Source organism: Hydractinia symbiolongicarpus, chromosome 11 (genome assembly GCF_029227915.1).
Source record: "Hydractinia symbiolongicarpus strain clone_291-10 chromosome 11, HSymV2.1, whole genome shotgun sequence".
Lineage (NCBI taxonomy): Eukaryota > Metazoa > Cnidaria > Hydrozoa > Anthoathecata > Hydractiniidae > Hydractinia > Hydractinia symbiolongicarpus.
The window spans coordinates 15074840-15089231 of NC_079885.1; the positions used below are offsets into that span (position 1 = coordinate 15074840).

The 14392-nt window shown below is 39.9% G+C and overlaps 20 non-coding genes and 5 pseudogenes across 20 annotated transcripts; all 25 read left to right on the forward strand.

Moving 5' to 3' along the window:
* The first annotated feature begins 176 nt into the window (after positions 1-176).
* On the forward strand, positions 177-295 carry LOC130617376 (5S ribosomal RNA). Its single transcript, XR_008978454.1, has one exon. It is a non-coding gene; the product is annotated as a 5S ribosomal RNA (ribosomal RNA).
* A 450-nt stretch (positions 296-745) lies between these two features.
* LOC130617175 (5S ribosomal RNA) lies at positions 746-864 on the forward strand. The gene has a single exon (XR_008978252.1). It is a non-coding gene; the product is annotated as a 5S ribosomal RNA (ribosomal RNA).
* A 451-nt stretch (positions 865-1315) lies between these two features.
* Positions 1316-1434, forward strand: LOC130617497 (5S ribosomal RNA). Its single transcript, XR_008978575.1, has one exon. It is a non-coding gene; the product is annotated as a 5S ribosomal RNA (ribosomal RNA).
* A 449-nt stretch (positions 1435-1883) lies between these two features.
* On the forward strand, positions 1884-2004 carry LOC130618350 (5S ribosomal RNA). The gene has a single exon (XR_008979424.1). It is a non-coding gene; the product is annotated as a 5S ribosomal RNA (ribosomal RNA).
* A 450-nt stretch (positions 2005-2454) lies between these two features.
* Positions 2455-2573, forward strand: LOC130617377 (5S ribosomal RNA). Its single transcript, XR_008978455.1, has one exon. It is a non-coding gene; the product is annotated as a 5S ribosomal RNA (ribosomal RNA).
* Positions 2574-3023: 450 nt separating this feature from the next.
* On the forward strand, positions 3024-3142 carry LOC130617176 (5S ribosomal RNA). The gene has a single exon (XR_008978253.1). It is a non-coding gene; the product is annotated as a 5S ribosomal RNA (ribosomal RNA).
* A 451-nt stretch (positions 3143-3593) lies between these two features.
* On the forward strand, positions 3594-3712 carry LOC130617498 (5S ribosomal RNA). Its single transcript, XR_008978576.1, has one exon. It is a non-coding gene; the product is annotated as a 5S ribosomal RNA (ribosomal RNA).
* Positions 3713-4161: 449 nt separating this feature from the next.
* Positions 4162-4282, forward strand: LOC130618591 (5S ribosomal RNA; annotated as a pseudogene).
* A 450-nt stretch (positions 4283-4732) lies between these two features.
* LOC130618351 (5S ribosomal RNA) lies at positions 4733-4851 on the forward strand. Its single transcript, XR_008979425.1, has one exon. It is a non-coding gene; the product is annotated as a 5S ribosomal RNA (ribosomal RNA).
* Positions 4852-5301: 450 nt separating this feature from the next.
* On the forward strand, positions 5302-5420 carry LOC130616172 (5S ribosomal RNA). The gene has a single exon (XR_008977256.1). It is a non-coding gene; the product is annotated as a 5S ribosomal RNA (ribosomal RNA).
* Positions 5421-5870: 450 nt separating this feature from the next.
* LOC130618246 (5S ribosomal RNA) lies at positions 5871-5989 on the forward strand. The gene has a single exon (XR_008979319.1). It is a non-coding gene; the product is annotated as a 5S ribosomal RNA (ribosomal RNA).
* Positions 5990-6439: 450 nt separating this feature from the next.
* LOC130617183 (5S ribosomal RNA) lies at positions 6440-6558 on the forward strand. Its single transcript, XR_008978261.1, has one exon. It is a non-coding gene; the product is annotated as a 5S ribosomal RNA (ribosomal RNA).
* A 448-nt stretch (positions 6559-7006) lies between these two features.
* On the forward strand, positions 7007-7125 carry LOC130618296 (5S ribosomal RNA). The gene has a single exon (XR_008979370.1). It is a non-coding gene; the product is annotated as a 5S ribosomal RNA (ribosomal RNA).
* Positions 7126-7575: 450 nt separating this feature from the next.
* Positions 7576-7694, forward strand: LOC130615929 (5S ribosomal RNA). The gene has a single exon (XR_008977015.1). It is a non-coding gene; the product is annotated as a 5S ribosomal RNA (ribosomal RNA).
* A 450-nt stretch (positions 7695-8144) lies between these two features.
* Positions 8145-8263, forward strand: LOC130616112 (5S ribosomal RNA). Its single transcript, XR_008977195.1, has one exon. It is a non-coding gene; the product is annotated as a 5S ribosomal RNA (ribosomal RNA).
* A 450-nt stretch (positions 8264-8713) lies between these two features.
* On the forward strand, positions 8714-8832 carry LOC130617740 (5S ribosomal RNA). Its single transcript, XR_008978817.1, has one exon. It is a non-coding gene; the product is annotated as a 5S ribosomal RNA (ribosomal RNA).
* Positions 8833-9282: 450 nt separating this feature from the next.
* LOC130617877 (5S ribosomal RNA) lies at positions 9283-9401 on the forward strand. The gene has a single exon (XR_008978954.1). It is a non-coding gene; the product is annotated as a 5S ribosomal RNA (ribosomal RNA).
* Positions 9402-9851: 450 nt separating this feature from the next.
* LOC130618661 (5S ribosomal RNA) lies at positions 9852-9970 on the forward strand (annotated as a pseudogene).
* Positions 9971-10420: 450 nt separating this feature from the next.
* Positions 10421-10539, forward strand: LOC130618025 (5S ribosomal RNA). The gene has a single exon (XR_008979100.1). It is a non-coding gene; the product is annotated as a 5S ribosomal RNA (ribosomal RNA).
* A 450-nt stretch (positions 10540-10989) lies between these two features.
* LOC130618672 (5S ribosomal RNA) lies at positions 10990-11108 on the forward strand (annotated as a pseudogene).
* Positions 11109-11558: 450 nt separating this feature from the next.
* Positions 11559-11677, forward strand: LOC130615364 (5S ribosomal RNA). Its single transcript, XR_008976454.1, has one exon. It is a non-coding gene; the product is annotated as a 5S ribosomal RNA (ribosomal RNA).
* Positions 11678-12127: 450 nt separating this feature from the next.
* On the forward strand, positions 12128-12246 carry LOC130618085 (5S ribosomal RNA). The gene has a single exon (XR_008979160.1). It is a non-coding gene; the product is annotated as a 5S ribosomal RNA (ribosomal RNA).
* A 450-nt stretch (positions 12247-12696) lies between these two features.
* LOC130617778 (5S ribosomal RNA) lies at positions 12697-12815 on the forward strand. Its single transcript, XR_008978855.1, has one exon. It is a non-coding gene; the product is annotated as a 5S ribosomal RNA (ribosomal RNA).
* A 450-nt stretch (positions 12816-13265) lies between these two features.
* Positions 13266-13384, forward strand: LOC130618433 (5S ribosomal RNA; annotated as a pseudogene).
* A 450-nt stretch (positions 13385-13834) lies between these two features.
* LOC130618740 (5S ribosomal RNA) lies at positions 13835-13952 on the forward strand (annotated as a pseudogene).
* The last annotated feature ends 440 nt before the right edge of the window (positions 13953-14392 follow it).

The window sequence follows — 14392 nt, forward strand, 5'->3', positions numbered from 1 at the left end:
CCGGAAATCTTAAAGCGCATGATTGTCGTAATTAATTGATAGCGCTTGAAATGAGCTTTCAAATGCACATAAACACGACCTATTTCGGATGATCCAGTCAAGAAATATGACCTTTAAAGTTTAAACCATTTTTGATGTAATGTGCTAATAAATCGTAGATATCTGCCCGTTTGTTTGTCTACGACCATACCACGATGAACACACCTGTTCTCGTCCGATCACGGAAGTTAAGCATCGTCGGGCCGGGATAGTACTTGGATGGGGCACCGCCTGGGATCTCCCGGTGTCGTAGGCTATTGACTTTTTCACGTTACATTATTTATCATTACGACTTTAACGTATCTTTTTTACGCAATAGCTGCCGAGTAAATCAAGTAAAGGACATGATTAGAAGTTTCTTTCCTTTAAAAAGGGCTACAATCTTGCTGCAATAAATGCGCCACGTCGCAAATGAATGGATAAAGAGCGTCAGACAAAGAAAATGGCGATGTAGTTAATTTGCTAATTAACTTTGTCATATGAAAATTAAGTCTGCAAGTACCCTAGATTACCTTCGTTGGAACTTTTTACCGGAAATCTTAAAGCGCATGGTTGTCGTAATTAATGGATAGCGCTTGAAATGAGCTTTTAAATGCACATAAACACGACCTATTTCGGATGATCCAGTCAAGAAATATGACCTTTAAAATTTAAACCATTTTTGATGTAATGTGCTAATAAATCGTAGATATCTGCCCGTTTGTTTGTCTACGACCATACCACGATGAACACACCTGTTCCCGTCCGATCTCGGAAGTTAAGCATCGTCGGGCCGGGATAGTACTTGGATGGGGGACCGCCTGGGATCTCCCGGTGTCGTAGGCTATTGACTTTTTCACGTTACATTATTTATCATTACGACTTTAACGTATCTTTTTTACGCAATAGCCGCCGAGTAAATCAAGTAAGGGACATGATTAGAAGTTTCTTTCCCTTAAAAAGGGCTACAATCTTGCTGCAATAAATGCGCCACGTCGCAAATGAATGGATTAAGAGCGTCAGACAAAGAAAATGGCGATGTAGTTAATTTGCTAATTAACTTTGTCATATGAAAATTAAGTCTGCAAGTACCCTAGATTGCCTTCGTTGGAACTTTTCACCGGAAATCTTAAAGCGCATGGTTGTCGTAATTAATGGATAGCGCTTGAAATGAGCTTTCAAATGCACATAAACACGACCTATTTCGGATGATCCAGTCAAGAAATATGACCTTTAAAATTTAAACCATTTTTGATGTAATGTGCTAATAAATCGTAGATATCCTCCCTTTTTGTTTGTCTACGACCATACCACGATGAACACACCTGTTCTCGTCTGATCACGGAAGTCAAGCATCGTCGGGCCGGGATAGTACTTGGATGGGGGACCGCCTGGGATCTCCCGGTGTCGTAGGCTATTGACTTTTTCCCGTTACATTATTTATCATTACGACTTTAACGTATCTTTTTTACGCAATAGCCGCCGAGTAAATCAAGTAAGGGACATGATTAGAAGTTTCTTTCCCTTAAAAAGGGCTACAATCTTGCTGCAATAAATGCGCCACGTCGCAAATGAATGGATTAAGAGCGTCAGACAGAGAAAATGGCGATGTAGTTAATTTGCTAATTAACTTTGTCATATGAAAATTAAGTCTGCAAGTACCCTAGATTGCCTTCGTTGGAACTTTTTACCGGAAATCTTAAAGTGCATTATTGTCGTAATTAATGGATATCGCTTAAAAAAAGATTTCAAATGCACATAAACACGAACTATTTCCGATCACCCAGTCAAGATTATGATCTTTAAAGTTCGAACCATTTTCGATGTAATGTGCTAATAAATCGTAGATATCTACCCGTATGTTTGTCTACGACCATACCACGATGAACACACCTGTTCTCGTCCGATCACGGAAGTTAAGCATTGTCGGGCCGGGATAGTACTTGGATGGGGGGGACCGCCTGGGATCTCCCGGTGTCGTAGGCTATTGACTTTTTCACGTTACATTATTTATCATTACGACTTTAACGTATCTTTTTTACGCAATAGCTGCCGAGTAAATCAAGTAAAGGACATGATTAGAAGTTTCTTTCCCTTAAAAAGGGCTACAATCTTGCTGCAATAAATGCGCCACGTCGCAAATGAATGGATTAAGAGCGTCAAACAAAGAAAATGGCGATGTAGTTAATTTGCTAATTAACTTTGTCATATGAAAATTAAGTCTGCAAGTACCCTAGATTGCCTTCGATGGAACTTTTTACCGGAAATCTTAAAGCGCATGATTGTCGTAATTAATTGATAGCGCTTGAAATGAGCTTTCAAATGCACATAAACACGACCTATTTCGGATGATCCAGTCAAGAAATATGACCTTTAAAGTTTAAACCATTTTTGATGTAATGTGCTAATAAATCGTAGATATCTGCCCGTTTGTTTGTCTACGACCATACCACGATGAACACACCTGTTCTCGTCCGATCACGGAAGTTAAGCATCGTCGGGCCGGGATAGTACTTGGATGGGGCACCGCCTGGGATCTCCCGGTGTCGTAGGCTATTGACTTTTTCACGTTACATTATTTATCATTACGACTTTAACGTATCTTTTTTACGCAATAGCTGCCGAGTAAATCAAGTAAAGGACATGATTAGAAGTTTCTTTCCTTTAAAAAGGGCTACAATCTTGCTGCAATAAATGCGCCACGTCGCAAATGAATGGATAAAGAGCGTCAGACAAAGAAAATGGCGATGTAGTTAATTTGCTAATTAACTTTGTCATATGAAAATTAAGTCTGCAAGTACCCTAGATTACCTTCGTTGGAACTTTTTACCGGAAATCTTAAAGCGCATGGTTGTCGTAATTAATGGATAGCGCTTGAAATGAGCTTTTAAATGCACATAAACACGACCTATTTCGGATGATCCAGTCAAGAAATATGACCTTTAAAATTTAAACCATTTTTGATGTAATGTGCTAATAAATCGTAGATATCTGCCCGTTTGTTTGTCTACGACCATACCACGATGAACACACCTGTTCCCGTCCGATCTCGGAAGTTAAGCATCGTCGGGCCGGGATAGTACTTGGATGGGGGACCGCCTGGGATCTCCCGGTGTCGTAGGCTATTGACTTTTTCACGTTACATTATTTATCATTACGACTTTAACGTATCTTTTTTACGCAATAGCCGCCGAGTAAATCAAGTAAGGGACATGATTAGAAGTTTCTTTCCCTTAAAAAGGGCTACAATCTTGCTGCAATAAATGCGCCACGTCGCAAATGAATGGATTAGGAGCGTCAGACAAAGAAAATGGCGATGTAGTTAATTTGCTAATTAACTTTGTCATATGAAAATTAAGTCTGCAAGTACCCTAGATTGCCTTCGTTGGAACTTTTCACCGGAAATCTTAAAGCGCATGGTTGTCGTAATTAATGGATAGCGCTTGAAATGAGCTTTCAAATGCACATAAACACGACCTATTTCGGATGATCCAGTCAAGAAATATGACCTTTAAAATTTAAACCATTTTTGATGTAATGTGCTAATAAATCGTAGATATCCTCCCTTTTTGTTTGTCTACGACCATACCACGATGAACACACCTGTTCTCGTCTGATCACGGAAGTCAAGCATCGTCGGGCCGGGATAGTACTTGGATGGGGGACCGCCTGGGATCTCCCGGTGTCGTAGGCTATTGACTTTTTCCCGTTACATTATTTATCATTACGACTTTAACGTATCTTTTTTACGCAATAGCCGCCGAGTAAATCAAGTAAGGGACATGATTAGAAGTTTCTTTCCCTTAAAAAGGGCTACAATCTTGCTGCAATAAATGCGCCACGTCGCAAATGAATGGATTAAGAGCGTCAGACAGACAAAATGGCGATGTAGTTAATTTGCTAATTAACTTTGTCATATGAAAATTAAGTCTGCAAGTACCCTAGATTGCCTTCGTTGGAACTTTTTACCGGAAATCTTAAAGTGCATTATTGTCGTAATTAATGGATATCGCTTAAAAAAAGATTTCAAATGCACATAAACACGAACTATTTCCGATCACCCAGTCAAGATTATGATCTTTAAAGTTCGAACCATTTTCGATGTAATGTGCTAATAAATCGTAGATATCTACCCGTATGTTTGTCTACGACCATACCACGATGAACACACCTGTTCTCGTCCGCTCACGGAAGTTAAGCATTGTCGGGCCGGGATAGTACTTGGATGGGGGGGACCGCCTGGGATCTCCCGGTGTCGTAGGCTATTGACTTTTTCACGTTACATTATTTATCATTACGACTGTGACGTATCTTTTTTACGCAATAGCCGCCGAGTAAATCAAGTAAGGGACATGATTAGAAGTTTCTTTCCCTTAAAAAGGGCTTCAATCTTGCTGCAATAAATGCGCCACGTCGCAAATGAATGGATTAAGAGCGTCAGACAAAGAAAATGGCGATGTAGTTAATTTGCTAATTAACTTTGTCATATGAAAATTAAGTCTGCAAGTACCCTAGATTACCTTCGTTGGAACTTTTTACCGGAAATCTTAAAGCGCATGGTTGTCGTAATTAATGGATAGCGCTTGAAATGAGCTTTCAAATGCACATAAATACGACCTATTTCGGATGATCCAGTCAAGAAATATGACCTTTAAAATTTAAACCATTTTTGATGTAATGTGCTAATAAATCGTAGATATCTGCCCGTTTGTTTCTCTACGACCATACCACGATGAACACACCTGTTCTCGTGCGATCACGGAAGTTAAGCATCATCGGGCCGGGATAGTACTTGGATGGGGGACCGCCTGGGATCTCCTGGTGTCGTAGGCTATTGACTTTTTCACGTTACATTATTTATCATTACGACTTTAACGTATCTTTTTTACGCAATAGCCGCCGAGTAAATCAAGTAAGGGAAATGATTAGAAGTTTCTTTCCCTTAAAAAGGGCTACAATCTTGCTGCAATAAATGCGCCACGTCGTAAATGAATGGAATACCAGCGTCAGACAAAGAAGATGGCGATGTAGTTAATTTGCTAATTAACTTTGTCATATGAAAATTAAGTCTGAAAGTACCCCAGATTGCCTTCGTTTGAACTTTTTACCGGAAATCTTAAAGCGCATGGTTGTCGTAATTAATGGATAGCGCTTGAAATGAGCTTTCAAATGCACATAAACACGACCTATTTCGGATAATCCAGTCAAGAAATATGACCTTTAAATTTTAAACCATTTTCGATGTAATGTGCTAATATTTCGTAGATATCTGCCCGTTTGTTTGTCTACGACCATACCACGATGAACACACCTGTTCTCGTCCGTTCACGGAAGTTAAGCATCGTCGGGCCGGGATAGTACTTGGATGGGGGACCGCCTGGGAACTCCCGGTGTCGTAGGCTATTGACTTTTTCACGTTACATTATTTATCATTACGACTGTGACGTATCTTTTTTACGCAATAGCCGCTGAGTAAATCAAGAAAGAGACATGATTAGAAGTTGCTTTCCCTTCAAAACGGCTACCATCGTGCTGCAATAAATGCGCCACGTCGCAAATGAATGGATTAAGAGCGTCAGACAAAGAAAATGGCGATGTAGTTAATTTGCTAATTAACTTTGTCATATGAAAATTAAGTCTGCAAGTACCCTAGATTGCCTTCGTTGGAACTTTTTACCGGAAATCTTAAAGTGCATTATTATCGTAATTAATGGATAGCGCTTAAAAAGAGCTTTCAAATGCACATAAACACGAACTATTTCGAATGATCCAGTCAAGAAATATGACCTTTAAATTTTGAACCATTTTCGATGTAATGTGCTAATAAATCGTAGATATCTGCCCGTTTGTTTGTCTACGACCATACCACGATGAACACACCTGTTCTCGTCCGTTCACGGAAGTTAAGCATCGTCAGGCCGGGATAGTACTTGGATGGGGGACCGCCTGGGATCTCCCGGTGTCGTAGGCTATTGACTATTTCACGTTACATTATTTATCATTACGACTGTGACATATCTTTTTTACGCAATAGCCGCTGAGTAAATCAAGTAAGGGACGTGATTAGAAGTTTCTTTTCATTCAAAACGGTTATAATCTTGCTGCAATAAATGCGCCACGTCGCAAATGAAAGGATTACGAGCGTCAGACAAAGAAAATGGCGATGTAGTTTCTTTGCTAATGAACTTTTTCATATGAAAATTAAGTCTGCAAGTACCCTAGATTGCCTTCGTTGGAACTTTTTACCGGAAATCTTAAAGCGCATGGTTGTCGTAATTAATGGATAGCGCTTGAAATGAGCTTTCAAATGCACATAAACACGATCTATTTCGGATGATCCAGTCAAGAAATATGACCTTTAAAATTTAAACTATTTTTGATGTAATGTGCTAATAAATTGTAGATATCTGCCCGTTTGTTTGTCTACGACCATACCACGATGAACACACCTGTACTCGTCCGCTCACGGAAGTTAAGCATCGTCGGGCCGGGATAGTACTTGGATGGGGGACCGCCTGGGAACTACCGGTGTCGTAGGCTATTGACTTTTTCACGTTACATTATTTATCATTACGACTTTAACGTATCTTTTTTACGCAATAGCCGCCGAGTAAATCAAGTAAGGGACATGATTAGAAGTTTCTTTCCCTTAAAAAGGGCTACAATCTTGCTGCAATAAATGCGCCACGTCGCAAATGAATGGATTAAGAGCGTCAGACAAAGAAAATGGCGATGTAGTTAATTTGCTAATAAACTTTGTCATATGAAAATTAAGTCTGCAAGTACCCTAGATTGCCTTCGTTGGAATTTTTACCGGAAATCATGAAGCGCATTATTGTTGTAAAAATCGATAGCGCTTAAAAAGAGCTGTCAAATGCACATAAACACGACCTATTTCGAATGATCCAGTCAAGAAATATGACCTTTAAAGTTTGAACCATTTTCGATGTAATGTGCTAATAAATCGTAGATATCTGCCCGTTTGTTTGTCTACGACCATACCACGATGAACACACCTGTTCTCGTCCGTTCACGGAATTTAAGCATCGTCGGGCCGGGATAGTACTTGGATGGGGGACCGCCTGGGATCTCCCGGTGTCGTAGGCTATTGACTATTTCACGTTACATTATTTATTATTACGACCGTGACATATCTTTTTTACGCAATAGCCGCTGAGTAAATCAAGTAAGGGACGTGATTAGAAGTTTCTTTTCATTCAAAACGGCTACAATCTTGCTGCAATAAATGCGCCACGTCGCAAATGAAAGGATTACGAGCGTCAGACAAAGAAAATGGCGATGTAGTTTCTTTGCTAATGAACTTTGTCATATGAAAATTAAGTCTGCAAGTACTCTAGATTGCCTTCGTTGGAACTTTTTACCGGAAATCTTAAAGTGCATTATTGTCGTAATTAATGGATAGCGCTTAAAAAGAGCTTTCAAATGCACATAAACACGAACTATTTTCGATCACCCAGTCAAGAATTATGATCTTTAAATTTCGAACCATTTTCGATATAATGTGCTAATAAATCGTAGATATCTACCCGTATGTTTGTCTACGACCATACCACGATGAACACACCTGTTCTCGTCCGATCACGGAAGTTAAGCATCGTCGGGCCGGGATAGTACTTGGATGGGGGACCGCCTAGGAACTCCCGGTGTCGTAGGCTATTGACTTTTTCACGTTACATTATTTATCATTACGACTGTGACGTATCTTTTTTACGCAATAGCCGCTGAGTTAATCAAGTAAGGGACTTGATTAGAAGTTTCTTTCCCTTCAAAACGGCTACGATCTGGCTGCAATAAATGCGCCACGTCGCAAATGAATGAATTACGAGCGTCAGACAAAGAAAATGGCGATGTAGTTACTTTGCTAATTAACTTAGTCATATGAAAATTAAGTCTGAAAGTACCTAAGATTTCCTTCGTTGGAACTTTTTACCGGAAATCTTAAAGCGCATGGTTGTCGTGAAGAATCGGTAGCGCTTAAAAAGAGCTTTCAAATGCACATAAACACGACCTATTTCGGATGATCCAGTCAAGAAATATGACCTTTAAAGTTTAAACCATTTTCGATGTAATGTGCTAATAAATCGTAGATATCTGCCTGTTTGTTTGTCTACGACCATACCACGATGAACACACCTGTTCTCGTCCGATCACGGATGTTAAGCATCGTCGGGCCGGGATAGTACTTGGATGGGGGACCGCCTGGGAACTCCCGGTGTCGTAGGCTATTGACTTTTTCACGTTACATTATTTATCATTACGACTGTGACATATCTTTTTTACGCAATAGCCGCTGAGTAAATCAAGTAAGGGACGTGATTAGAAGTTTCTTTTCATTCAAAACGGCTACAATCTTGCTGCAATAAATGCGCCACTTCGCAATTAAATGGAATACGAGCGTCAGACAAAGAAAATGGCGATGTAGTTACTTTGCTAATTAACTTTGTCATATGAAAATTAAGTCTGCAAGTACCCTAGATTGCTTTCGTTGGAACTTTTTACTGGAAATCTTAAAGTGCATTATTGTCGTAAAGAATGGATAGCGCCTAAAAAGAGCTTTCAAATGCACATAAATACGACCTATTTCCGATCACCCAGTCAAGAAATATGATCTTTAAAGTTTGAACCATTTTCGATGTAATGTGCTAATAAATCGTAGATATCTGCCCGAATGTTTGTCTACGACCATACCACGATGAACACACATGTTCTCGTCCGATCACGGAAGTTAAGCATCGTCGGGCCGGGATAGTACTTGGATGGGGGACCGCCTGGGATCTCCCGGTGTCGTAGGCTATTGACTTTTTCACGTTACATTATTTATCATTACGACTGTGACGTATCTTTTTTACGCAATAGCCGCTGAGTAAATCAAGTAAGGGACATGATTAGAAGTTTCTTTCCCTTAAAAAGGGCTACAATCTTGCTGCAATAAATGCGCCACGTCGCAAATTAATGGATTACGAGCGTCAGACATAGAAAATGGCGATGTAGTTACTTTGCTGATTAACTTTGTCATATGAAAATTAAGTCTGAAATTACCCTAGATTGCCTTCGTTGAAACTTTTTACCGGAAATCTTAAAGCGCATGGTTGTCGTAAATAATGGATAGCTCTTGAAAAGAGCTTTCAAATGCACATAAACACGACCTATTTCGGATAATCCAGTCAAGAAATATGACCTTTAAAATTTAAACCATTTTCGATGTAATGTGCTAATAAATCGTAGATATCTGCCCGTTTGTTTGTCTACGACCATACCACGATGAACACACCTGTTCCCGTCCGATCAGGGAAGTTAAGCATCGCCGGGCCGGGATATTACTTGGATGGGGGACCGCCTGGGAACTCCCGGTGTCGTAGGCTATTGACTTTTTCACGTTACATTATTTATCATTACGACTGTGACGTATCTTTTTTACGCAATAGCCGCTGAGTAAATCAAGTAAGGGACGTGATTAGAAGTTGCTTTCCCTTCAAAAAGGATACAATCTTGCTGCAATAAATGCGCCACGTCGCAAATGAATGGATTACGAGCGTCAGACAAAGAAAATGGCGATGTATTTTTTTTGCTAATCAACTTTGTCATATGAAAATTAAGTCGGAAAGTACCCTAGATTGCCTTCGTTGGAACTTTTTACCCGAAATCTTAAAGCGCATGGTTGTCGTAAATAATGGATAGCGCTTGAAAAGAGCTTTCAAATGCACATAAACACGACATATTTCGGATAATCCTGTCAAGAAATATGACCTTTAAAGTTTAAACCATTTTCGATGTAATATGCTAATAAATCGTAGATATCTGCCCGTTTGTTTGTCTACGACCATACCACGATGAACACACCTGTTCTTGTCCGATCACGGAAGTTAAGCATCGTCCGGGCGGGATAGTACTTGGATGGGGGACCGCCTGGGATATCCCGGTGTCGTAGGCTATTGACTTTTTCACGTTACATTATTTATCATTACGACTGGGACGTATCTTTCTTACGCAATAGCCGCCGAGTAAATCAAGTAAGGGACATGATTAGAAGCTTCTTTCCCTTAAAAAGGGATACAATCTTGCTGCAATAAATGCGCCACGTCGCAAATGAATGGATTAAGAGCGTCAGACAAAGAAAATGGCGATGTAGTTACTTTGCTAATTAACTTTGTCATATGAAAATTAAGTCTGCAAGTACACTAGATTGCCTCTGTTGGAACTTTTTACCGGAAATCATAAAGCGCATTATTGTTGTAAAGAATCGATAGCGCTTAAAAAGAGCTGTCAAATGCACATAAACACGACCTATTTCGAATGATCCAGTCAAGAAATATGACCTTTAAAGTTTGAACCATTTTCGATGTAATGTGCTAATAAATCGTAGATATCTGCCCGTTTGTTTGTCTACGACCTTACCACGATGAACACACCTGTTCTTGTCCGATCACGGAAGTTAAGCATCGTCGGGCCGGGATAGTACTTGGATGGGGGACCGCCTGGGATATCCCGGTGTCGTAGGCTATTGACTTTTTCACGTTACATTTTTTATCATTACGACTGGGACGTATCTTTCTTACGCAATAGCCGCCGAGTAAATCAAGTAAGGGACATGATTAGAAGCTTCTTTCCCTTAAAAAGGGCTACAATCTTGCTGCAATAAATGCGCCACGTCGCAAATGATTGGATTAAAAGCGTCAGACAAAGAAAATGGCGATGTAGTTACTTTGCTAATTAACTTTGTCATATGAAAATTAAGTCGGAAAGTACCCTAGATTGCCTTCATTGGAACTTTTTACCCGAAATCTTAAAGCGCATGGTTGTCGTAAATAATGGATAGCGCTTGAAAAGAGCTTTCAAATGCACATAAACACGACCTATTTCGGATAATCCTGTCAAGAAATATGACCTTTAAAGTTTAAACCATTTTCGATGTAATGTGCTAATAAATCGTAGATATCTGCCCGTTTGTTTGTCTACAACCATACCACGATGAACACACCTGTTCTTGTCCGATCACGGAAGTTAAGCATCGTCGGGGCGGGATAGTACTTGGATGGGGAACCGCCTGGGATATCCCGGTGTCGTAGGCTATTGACTTTTTCACGTTACATTATTTATCATTACGACTGGGACGTATCTTTCTTACGCAATAGCCGCCGAGTAAATCAAGTAAGGGACATGATTAGAAGCTTCTTTCCCTTAAAAAGGGCTACAATCTTGCTGCAATAAATGCGCCACGTCGCAAATGAATGAATTAAGAGCGTCAGACAAAGAAAATGGCGATGTAGTTACTTTGCTAATTAACTTTGTCATATGAAAATTAAGTCTGCAAGTACCCTAGATTGCCTTCGTTGGAACTTTTTACCGGAAATCATAAAGCGCATTATTGTTGTAAAGAATCGATAGCGCTTAAAAAGAGCTGTCAAATGCACATAAACACGACCTATTTCGAATGATCCAGTCAAGAAATATGACCTTTAAAGTTTGAACCATTTTTGATGTAATGTGCTAATAAATCGTAGATATCTGCCCGTTTGTTTGTCTACGACCATACCACGATGAACACACCTGTTCTCGTCCGATCACGGAAGTTAAGCATCGTCGGGCCGGGATAGTACTTGGATGGGGGACCGCCTGGGAACTCCCGGTGTCGTAGGCAATTGACTTTTTCACGTTACATTATTTATCATTACGACTGTGACGTATCTTTTTTACGCAATAGCCGCTGAGTTAACCAAGTAAGGGACTTGATTAGAAGTTTCTTTCCCTTCAAAACGGCTACGATCTGGCTGCAATAAATGCGCCACGTCGCAAATGAATGAATTACGAGCGTCAGACAAAGAAAATGGCGATGTAGTTACTTTGCTAATTAACTTAGTCATATGAAAATTAAGTCTGAAAGTACCTAAGATTTCCTTCGTTGGAACTTTTTACCGGAAATCTTAAAGCGCATGGTTGTCGTAATTCGTGGATAGCGCTTGAAAAGAGCTTTCAAATGCACATAAACACGACCTATTTCGGATGATCCAGTCAAGAAATATGACGAATAAAGTTTAAACCATTTTCGATGTAATGTGCTAATAAATCGTAGATATCTGCCTGTTTGTTTGTCTACGACCATACCACGATGAACACACCTGTTCTCGTCCGATCACGGAAGTTAAGCATCGTCGGGCCGGGTTAGTACTTGGATGGGGGACCGCCTGGGAACTCCCGGTGTCGTAGGCTATTGACTTTTTCACGTTACATTATTTATCATTACGACTGTGACATATCTTTTTTACGCAATAGCCGCTGAGTAAATCAAGTAAGGGACGTGATTAGAAGTTTCTTTTCATTTAAAACGGCTACAATCTTGCTGCAATAAATGCGCCACGTCGCAAATAAATGGAATACGAGCGTTGGACAAAGAAAATGGCGATGTAGTTACTTTGCTAATTAACTTTGTCATATGAAAATTAAGTCTGCAAGTACCCTAGATTGCCTTCGTTGAAACTTTTTACTGGAAATCTTAAAGTGCATGGTTGTCGTAAAGAATCGATAGTGCTTAAAAAGAGCTTTCAAATGCACATAAGCACGACTTATTTCCGATCACCCAGTCAAGAAATATGATCTTTAAAGTTTGAACCATTTTCGATGTAATGTGCTAATAAATCGTAGATATCTGCCCGAATGTTTGTCTACGACCATACCACGATGAACACACCTGTTCTCGTCCGATCACGGAAGTTAAGCATCGTCGGCCCGGGATAGTACTTGGATGGGGGACCGCCTGGGATCTCCCGGTGTCGTAGGCTATTGACTTTTTCACGTTACATTATTTATCATTACGACTGTGACGTATCTTTTTTACGCAATAGCCGCTGAGTAAATCAAGTAAGGGACATGATTAGAAGTTTCTTTCCCTTAAAAAGGGCTACAATCTTGCTGCAATAAATGCGCCACGTCGCAAATAAATGGATTACGAGCGTCAGACAAAGAAAATGGCGATGTAGTTACTTTGCTGATTAACTTTGTCATATGAAAATTAAGTCTGAAATTACCCTAGATTGCCTTCGTTGGAACTTTTTACCGGAAATCTTAAAGCGCATGGTTGTCGTAAATAATGGATAGCTCTTGAAAAGAGCTTTCAAATGCACATAAACACGACCTATTTCGGATAATCCAGTCAAGAAATATGACCTTTAAAATTTAAACCATTTTCGATGTAATGTGCTAATAAATCGTAGATATCTGCCCGTTTGTTTGTCTACGACCATACCACGATGAACAGACCTGTTCCCGTCCGATCAGGGAAGTTAAGCATCGCCGGGCCGGGATATTACTTGGATGGGGGACCGCCTGGGAACTCCCGGTGTCGTAGGCTATTGACTTTTTCACGTTACATTATTTATCATTACGACTGTGACGTATCTTTTTTACGCAATAGCCGCTGAGTAAATCAAGTAAGGGACGTGATTAGAAGTTTCTTTCCCTTAAAAAGGGCTACAATCTTGCTGCAATAAATGCGCCACGTCGCAAATGAATGGATTAAGAGCGTCAGACAAAGAAAATGGCGATGTAGTTACTTTGCTAATTAACTTTGTCATATGAAAATTAAGTCTGAAATTACCCTAGATTGCCTTCGTTGGAACTTTTTACCGGAAATCTTAAAGCGCATGGTTGTCGTGAATAATAGATAGCTCTTGAAAAGAGCTTTCAAATGCACATAAGCACGACCTATTTCGGATAATCCAGTCAAGAAATATGACCTTTAAAATTTAAACCATTTTCGATGTAATGTGCTAATAAATCGTAGATATCTGCCCGTTTGTTTGTCTACGACCATACCACGATGAACACACCTGTTACCGTCCGATCAGGGAAGTTAAGCATCGCCGGCCGGATTATTACTTGGATGGGGGACCGCCTGGGAACTCCCGGTGTCGTAGGCTATTGACTTTTTCACGTTACATTATTTATCATTACGACTGTGACGTATCTTTTTTACGCAATAACCGCTGAGTAAATCAAGTAAGGGACGTGATTAGAAGTTTCTTTCCCTTAAAAAGGGCTACAATCTTGCTGCAATAAATGCGCCACGTCGCAAATTAATGGATTAAGAGCGTCAGACAAAGAAAATGGCGATGTAGTTACTTTGCTAATTAACTTTGTCTTATAAAAATTAAGTCTGCAAGTACCCTAGATTGCCTTCGTGGGAAATTTTACTGGAAATCTTAAAGTGCATTATTGTCGTAAAGAATCGATAGCGCTTAAAAAGAGCTTTCAAATGCACATAAACACGACCTATTTCGGATAATCCAGTCAAGAAATATGACCTTTAAAATTTAAACCATTTTCGATGTAATGTGCTAATAAATCGTAGATATCTGCC